Below are 8836 nucleotides of genomic sequence, written 5' to 3' on the forward strand. Positions count from 1 at the left end.
TGCCAGCAACAAACACGGGAGCTGCGATTGTCAGGTTGACCCTCCTGTTTTTGTATTTTGAGTAACATTTTCTCAAGGGAAGAAAGAGACGTGGCAGCTGTGCTTCTGCAGGTGAGGGAGCCTGGCTTCCGAAGAACCCTCTGTGCACCGTACCCAGTCAGTGTCGGGAGGGGACAGGGAAACTCAGCCACCATTAACCCCAGACCTTGCTTGGCTGCATCCCTCAGAACCGCTGAAACGACTCTTTTATTTGCTTCTCAGTGTTTGCTGACACAAGAGTCTGGGAAGCAGGGGAGGGAAGGGAAGGAGGACAGCCATCAGTCACAGCTCCTTCAGTAAAGAGAGCAGTGACTAACACTAATTACGCCTCTCAGACCTGTGTTTGAGCAGACCTATTTTCTCTATGAATTAATGCCAAGTGACCTACTTTTCTGCATATTACTTATTATATGTGCTGCTGTTTTATCGATTTTGAGACCGTTATGCTACACAGGAATGGAAAAAATCTAATACAATAAAACTTCCCCCATTGAAGATAATATAGCTGCATCACAAAATATAAATTTATTTTTTTCTTTATGAGCAGATAGCATCTGTGGACTACATTTGGGTGGTGGGAATTAGCTGAAGGCTGTTTCAGTGGATTAATAAAAACAAAAAGAAATATAAATACATTAATGCTGAGACATAAAACCTAAGATAACATAATAGAGTGCATTTTTAAACTTTAAAACTTGTTTGCTCATAATATTCTGGAGATATTTATTTTGTAAAGGAGCACAATGTTAAGTTTTGCAAGACTATATATATTTTCTATTTATTTTCCTCTTGTCCCATTTTTTCATGTGCATTATATCATCTGATTTTATTATGCATCATATTTTATTTGTTCATTTAGCAGGCTGTGGAATTTTATTTCTTGAGATTTTAGTGAAATGTTTAGTAAAAAGCAGATAATTAAAAATAAAACCACATAGCTCACATGTATATTTTGTTTTATATACAATTATAAATGTATTTTCAAGGCAATTCTAAATGCCCAATTTCTAACACAGCATCTTATTCTCCCTGTGTAGCCTGAACTCTAAGATTTTTTTTTAAGCTGTTTGCATAGCTTTGATAATTGAAGCCTCAGAGATTCCACCCACCAAGGAATGCAAAGGAGTGACTTGGATTCGGGGGATAGAAATAATCATATTTAGTGTGCAAGTAGGTTTTCAAGAGAAAATATAATTGCCAAGGGATGTTGGAAGAGAGTGGTTTAGGGAAAAGGCAGAAATACTGGAATAGAGGATATGTCCAGGAGATATCTTTATTGTCCAGTATGGCTGCCATCTTGTTCTTTCCAGTGCTCTCCTACTGGCCTGCAGGAACATGCTGCACATAGATGATTAATGCCAGATAATTTTGTGATGATGCACCCACCACACACACACACACACACACACACACACACACACACACACATACACACATAAAGCAGTTAGTATCACCATTGCTGAGCAGCCCTGTCCTCTAACTTTCACCCTCTGCCTGCCTCCCTGATGAGGCCATGTGGCATGAAGAGCTTGGGAGTCACAGCCCTATAAGGGTGTACTCTGCAATCTTCCCCCTTTCTCAGACCTCCCCATGCTGATAAAAGGGGAAAGCAAGGAGAATTCAGGAACCCCCGTGAAAAGGAAGAAGAGGTTAAAATCCATAAAACTTCCATTCTGAACTAGGAAATTGGATGAGAATTCAGGTCTCAATAGCCTTTCTCTCTTCCTTTCTCACTCCCTTGTTAAATTAAAATGACTCACACTTATCCTTCCATAGTCAGCTCAAGGGTCATTCCCCCAAATAGGCCTCCTTCCTCCCCTGTGCCTATCTGCATGGTCCCTAATGCATGACGCTTTGACCTTTGGTGTGGGACTTGACTTCTCTTACAGACTGTGACTTCCTTGAGGTCTATGCCTGAGACTGATCTTCAGCTCCAGAGCTTAGCTCAGAGCATGACACCATGAAAGACAATTGGTAAAGGTCACATATTTTTCATTAAGCTCATCACTTAAGTAGCACCTCAGCTCGGTTGAGGTAGTCCTTACTCATTCACCAAAACTTCACTGATCACTTGCCTGTGGCAAGAGTGGGCTAAATACCAATCATACATTATTTAATGTAAAGCAAAATCATCCTTCAAGATGTGCATTTTTACTCCCATTTTGTAGGTAAATAAACTGACTCAAGATCAGTTTATCAAACCAAGGTCACAGAGCTAATAAACGAACAGAATTTGGATTTAATCTCAGGTATATTTAATCTCAGGTGTATTTGACTTGAAAACCTGTCTCCCTCCCTTTTTTTAAAATCTCAATGCTACTGATAGAGGGAAAAACAAACCTCTATGGTGTATCATCATTAGGAGAAAATAAACTTAAAAGCAAAAATCTGTGAGCACAACCTCCCCTTCCCCCAGCCATTATGCTTGCCATGATGACTTCTGTCCCCTCCTCCAAAGTTTAAATCTTTGTATATTTGGAAAATGATTAACTTCAAAATCAAAAATCAGCATCAGCATCATCACCTGAACTTGAATATTGAGTATCCTACTGTTTTGTGGTCATATTTTTTCAAGGTATTTATCAGAAAGATAGTACAAGGGTTGCTATATGTTTACATTTTAAAAAAATATGATGCTAGCTACAAACAAGATCACAAACTCTACTAAGTTGTGTTGCCATCTGTCTTACCATTTGGCAAACCCCCCAAAAGTGAGACACACTGATCTTAAGAACATGCTACAAGTATATCAAGTTGAAAGTCCACTACTTAAATATACCTCTAGAAAATTCTCTCATACTGAAAAAAAAAGCAAATATTTCAAACATCAGAAAAATAGGATGGAACAAGTTCCTATGGGGGGAAGATATCGTCCTTATTCGATGAGCATCCAGCCCAAACCCATGTCTGATTGTGTGTAAACTGTACCCTTGAGTGCCACAGCAAGCAGCTATCAGTCTGGTTTATTAAAGTCAAAGAACTGCTTCCTGCCTGTAAGCTAAGTGCAAGAGGATGTAAAAATCCATTTGTAAGGCTAGTGAGAGTTTCCAAAAGTTACCCTAGGACATTTGTCACATTTACAATGCTATCACCACTACCATCAACTAATGTGACCCGACTTCGGGGAGTTTACAGCTTTCAGAAGAGATGTCCCTTCCCTCTCATGGCAAGATGGGCTGCCACGATTCCAGTGACCCGAAATGGCAAAAACAGAGTAATAATACAGCATCATCTACAGAAGGCAAGCACTCAGCTAAATGGTCCTTTTTTTTATAGCTGAAGGAAAGCAACAGTCCCAAGAAGAAAAAGCCATGTCCCCAGAACCCAGGTAACTACGCAAAAGCATCCTCCCAGAGGCGCCAAAAAAGAGGATGGAGGGTTTGGGTTTAGGACCCCTCCTGCACAAGAGGACCAGTGCAGACAAGTGACACATGTCAGCTGCAGCTATTGCTGTTGCCAACCCCTTCCCCACAACTCAGCTTTCTATTCCTCTCATGGAACCTTTGTTCTTTCAGTGCTTAGCAACGTGCAGGATTTTAGACTTAGGGATTTTGATCTTCTGGATTTCAACAGTTAGGATGATGGCATTCCAAATTGTGCTTTTTGGGGTTGTGAATGGCACTGGAAAATCAAAAAGTAAAAAAAGAACATCTTCTCCCTACCCAAAGCCAAAGTTTAGGAGTGATGGCAAGAACTTTTCCCATCATGCAACTTGTCTTCCCTAGACTGTCAGCATCCAGAAGGTAGGGACTATGTGTTCGTGGTGTCCCCAGCTAAACCAGTGATCCTAAAATAAATGAGGAAACAAATCCTTCTCTCTTGCATGTTTGCCTTCTTTTTTAATGCTTCTCTTTTCTGTGGGCTGACCTGTGTCTCCTTTTGAAATCAGTCATGTTCCTGAGTGGGATGAGGGACCATGCAGACAACTGCCTGAAGCGCTGACCTGTCACTCATCTTCTTCACCAATTCCCAGAGCAATTAGGGAAGTGTAATTATAAATGTCCAAAAATCTCTTAAATATTTCAAGCCTCAGACATTCACTAATATTAGTAACACATTTATTTAATCTCAAGCGTCTTTCTGTCTTTGATGGATTGTAAAGAGGAATTTATATGGAATGAGACAGGGTGCTTCTTCCCCTATGACACTGAACATAAACAGCTCATGAAGGATGGTTCACTGTAACAATTTGCATAACAAATGCACTTCACGAGAAACTGTATAACAGCACCCAGTGTTCCAAACTCATGAATATTTTGAGTAGTTAAGTAGAGCACAGAATGTAAATAGAAGGAGGGAAAAAAAATACTTTTGCTAAAGCTTATCTGTAAACAGAAGACTTAAGAGTTTGCATCTGGGTTTTCCTGCTATTTAATTCTTTAGCATGTTGCATCTTTAAGCATATATATATTTACATATATATAAAGTTTTAAAGCAATTTGTAAAATCAACAGATAGCCAACTGAGCTAAACAGGTTATTTAGTATTCTGGTCCTAATGGGTTAAGGGCTTCAAGTGGAATACTCGGATCATACGCATTAATTTTATCCCTGACATGAGATCTGGCAATACTCAGCTCACATATTCTTGCAAATTACTGGAAATACCACATTCCCATGAGACAACGTGGCAGCTATGAAATTAAGTAGTGTAAGCTAGAGATTCCAACAGCTACATTAAACAAACACACCTCCAGCAAATTCCTCTGCCCCTATTCATGCAAATGGAATAGTCTTGACTACTAAGCAGTAAGGTAGTTCTCCACATTCAAAATGGCAAAATAACCCAAAACTCACAAGCTTTGTTTTACTATAGTTTCAGGGTCTTCTCTCCTCTCTTTAAGGGAGGTCGGGAACAGAGACACATAGTCAGGGAAAGTCCTTTCCAAGTGAGGCACTAGTCAGAAGAGGCAGATTCAGGTAAATTTGATATGACTGTTAATAACTATGGAATTTACTTATAATGTAGAAGCTGAAAAAGATTTCTTTAAAAGAAAATTTTCATGTGTGCAATTGCTAGATTTTTCACTGAATTGATCTTTCTAATAGAGTCCTCCAGTTAAGTAAAACAAGAGTGATTTTAGCTTTTATCATTTTTTTCAGACAGAAAGATAAACCTTTTTAAATAGCAATATCTAGGCCAGAATTTCTATTTTGCTTTTAGTTGCTTTCTGAACATTCTGGTTTTCAGGGATCTCATCAGAACTTACTCCCTCTTTGGACTTTTGCAGCCCCAGTTGGAAATCCCAGTTCTCACCCTTTCTTTCCTGGATCATTGTTTCCATTGTCTGCAGTTTTTCTGTACTATTCTCAACTGAGGCTACTTTTCTGCTCTTCTGTATTTGGAGGATTTAGTTCCCACCCAACCACACTCATTTGCTCACCCTCTTCACCTTCCCCGTGAAGTCCACAGCCACCCAAAGGCAAAACACCAGTCCTCTCAAGACACCCAGTAGAAGAGCCTCCAGAATTTTTTAGGAAAAGGGTGAATTAAATGTGATCGTGTGCTTTGAACTTGAAGCTATCATTGCAGCAAATATCAAATATCAAAAACAAAAGGGAAGCTGGCAGATATTATGGAGGTTACCCTACAATCCCACATTCTCCCTGCTGAAATCTCCCAAGAACCTAATTCAATCCACCAGCAGATTGCACACCAGCCACCTGCCACTTGGAAGGCTGAAACCATCCTTCCTGTCTCTATTATCCCCCGTCTCTTTGTGATGTTAATTAACTTCAGGGAGTCTGGAGCTCTGGAGAAAGAAGATTGGTCAGCACCCAGGAGACAGGAGATTCTAAATTGAAAGAATCCCTACTGTAAGGAAGGGAAAGGTTTAAGATTAAGAATGATCTTCAACACTGGCAAAATTTGAGAATGGCTTTTAATTCATTTGCATCCGCTCCATGTAGACAGAAACTTTCAGAGAAAGTGCCTCTGTTTAGTCATCTGCATAAGGGAATAGCATACATACCGACTGTGTGGAGCTTCCAAAGGATCAAATGAGATAGTACCTAAGAACTTCTAGTAGCATAAACACTAAAAATTCAATTTTACTGTATTAAAATTGAATCCAGTCATTTTCCTTCCCTTGCATTCATAAAATTTATTCCCTAATAAGATGTTTATTGAGGGAGTCTTGCTTGAGCGGGTCTCCTTATGGGCTTGCAAAGGTGCTTTCTCTTGCTAGTGTGTTGGCAGTAGCACCTGCTGGACTAGCCCAACCCTGGGCAGGGCTCAAAGATACTGAAATCTGTCTGGCTCCAAATTCTTTGTAAGCCAGAGGATGAGTAACCAGCGGGCATGAGAGGCTGAATATTCTGCTTTGCTACAAACCTGGGTAGAGATCATGTCCCTTTCTGTAGGTTGGAGCCAAGGAGCATAATGAGTACAAGAAAGCATTGTGGTGGAAAGTAAGTTCTAGACACATCCAGAAGAGAACCCAAGAAGCAGCCTCCACCTCTGAGATTTCCTTGGAAGCAGAACCTATAGAACTCGTGGAAACTGCTGGAGATGAAATCGTGGACCTCACCTGTGAGTCTTTAGAGCCTGTGGTGGTGAACCTGACTCCCAATGACTCTGTTGTGATTGTTGACGAAGGAGAAGGCCCAAGAGGAATGCAGGAGGCTGTGCCAAGACCATGCCAACAATTGCGTGGTGGGCAGTGATGACGAGGAGTTGTCCAGGGACAGAGATGTGTATGGGACCACCCACACTCCCAGAAATGCCAGGGAGGAAAGGGCCACAGGGCTCAGACCCTCTGGTACTATCAGTTGTTCCCATCTGCATGCAGATACTCAGAGACTGGGCACGATGGACTTCTCCTTGTCTCTACAGAGTGTGGCCATGTCTTCTGTAGCCAGTGTCTCCGTACCACCCCATTTATACATGAAGTTTCAGAGCTGCTCAGGAAAGACAATGGACAGACACCCCGGCTGGGTTCTTCACGTGGTATCTGCCTCCAATTTCCTGAGCTCAAAAAGACTGTTTCAAGGGCTGGGGTGGTGGCTCAGAGGTAGAGTACTCACCTAGCATGCATGAGGCACTGGGTTCAATCCTCAGCACCACATAAGTGTAAAATAAAAAAATATTGTGTCCATCTAAAACTAAAAAAATAATTTTTTTTTTTTTTAAAAAAAAGATTGTTTCAAAACCAACATCAGGTATATAAACTTCTCTTTTGTTTCCAATCCCCACTTAGATCCTTTTGTAACCTGGTTTGATGCTCTGGAGCTGGACCAGGGGCCCTCCCCATCTGGCTCCATCTCTCTGCTCCTCTGGGGTAGTTTCATCCCAGAGTAGGAGAAAGGGTTAGGACATTGAAGTTAAAAATTGTGGTTCCACTTTTCTGGGTCTACGTTCGCCAAGAAGTTTCCCTGTCTGGAAAGCTTGCCCCATCTCTCCCAAGTGCACAACCTTCCCAGGCACCTGTCAGTTGACCCGTCTATCTACCACACAGTAACCGAGCCAGACACAGTCCACTCGGCCAAGGGGTTCCAGGTGCAGCAGTGACTCCCTGGAAATCCCAGCCACTGGATCTCCCCCCAACCCCTAGGATTCTGCCTGTACTTTGTAATTGATCTGAAGTTTTTTGTTTTTCGGGTTTTTTTTTTTTTTTGGGCAAATCAAGAACCTCTGCAGGGCAATGCCCTGTTTCCAAAAACAAAAGTGCAACAAAGCCCATTCTTTACTACTTTATAGAAGCCCAGGAGATGCAGCACTGTTAGTGTCCTCCTCAGAGCCCGAATGTCACCTGTGGAGCAGTGCCCATCCCATCCTGTCTCCGCTCACCAACTGTTCTCAGGAACCTCACCTGTGCCCCAAAGCTCTCCACCTGGCACAGGACATTCCAGGTTCAATAGAGCAGGCACATATTTGGTGTCTTCTCTTTTCTGATAAAATCTGTCCTGAGTTGGCCGTGTGCCCTCTAGTCCTCAGTTCCTCAGTTCCCACTGCCTAGGTCTGCCCAAGCGTAGATACCAGGAGGTGGTGGCAGTAACTGTGGTCTTATCAGCCACTCACTTCCATAATTTTGCCCACGTCGCTGGCGCCCCTGTTTCAAAGACATTGGCCCACCACTCCTGGTCCTGACTTGGCTTCTCTCCCTCTCCCACTGTCCATATTTACAGTTTCAGAAGCTGCTCTTCTGGCCAGCTGGTCTGTGATCCTCTGGGCTTTTGACTGTTCTGTAGGTTGGGTTGTCAGAGCATGGTGGTGGCTCTTTCTCTGCCAGGGCCTGATGACAACCCTAGAGAGACTTTGGGTTCTCTGGGAGGCAACAAGGTGATCCAGACTGTCCCTGAGACACTGGGGGTGACTAGCAGGGGCAGGGCCTCATGGGCAGGACAGGCCATCCTCTGCTGCCACACCCTCCTTCAGAGGCTTCAAGCCAAACCCACAGCCTTCCTGGTGGGAAAGGGACCTTTCTGGCTTTGCTAGCCCTAACTGACCTTCAGTGCACTCTCCTGAATGACCAGGGACTCCGCCCAGTGTTCACTTTAGATGGAGCTGAAGGAGCGTCCTTCTTCTATGTGAAGGAAAGGGTTCATCCCTCACTCTCACTTCACAGCCTGGCTCACGTCCAGTTAGTTTGAATGAGAATCATGATTTTCCTCATGGAGTTTAAGAGGGTGGAAGCTTCTGTGCTGACCCTAGTGCTGCATGCCTGCCTCCCACTGGACATCATGGCCATGAAGTCCCCTCTGGGCTCATGGAAGTGCTCTTTGTTAGGTTGAAGTGACATCAGACTTCAAGGGTCAAGGCAACCACGAAGCTGTCAACCCATTGATGTGGTGACACC

At 42.7% G+C, this 8836-nt stretch overlaps 1 pseudogene; it reads left to right on the forward strand.

Moving 5' to 3' along the window:
- The first annotated feature begins 6381 nt into the window (after window positions 1–6381).
- On the forward strand, window positions 6382–7548 carry LOC101958406 (E3 ubiquitin-protein ligase RNF4 pseudogene; annotated as a pseudogene).
- Window positions 7549–8836: the final 1288 nt, after the last annotated feature.

The sequence above is a fragment of the Ictidomys tridecemlineatus genome, chromosome 3, assembly GCF_052094955.1.
Source record: "Ictidomys tridecemlineatus isolate mIctTri1 chromosome 3, mIctTri1.hap1, whole genome shotgun sequence".
Taxonomy (NCBI): domain Eukaryota; kingdom Metazoa; phylum Chordata; class Mammalia; order Rodentia; family Sciuridae; genus Ictidomys; species Ictidomys tridecemlineatus.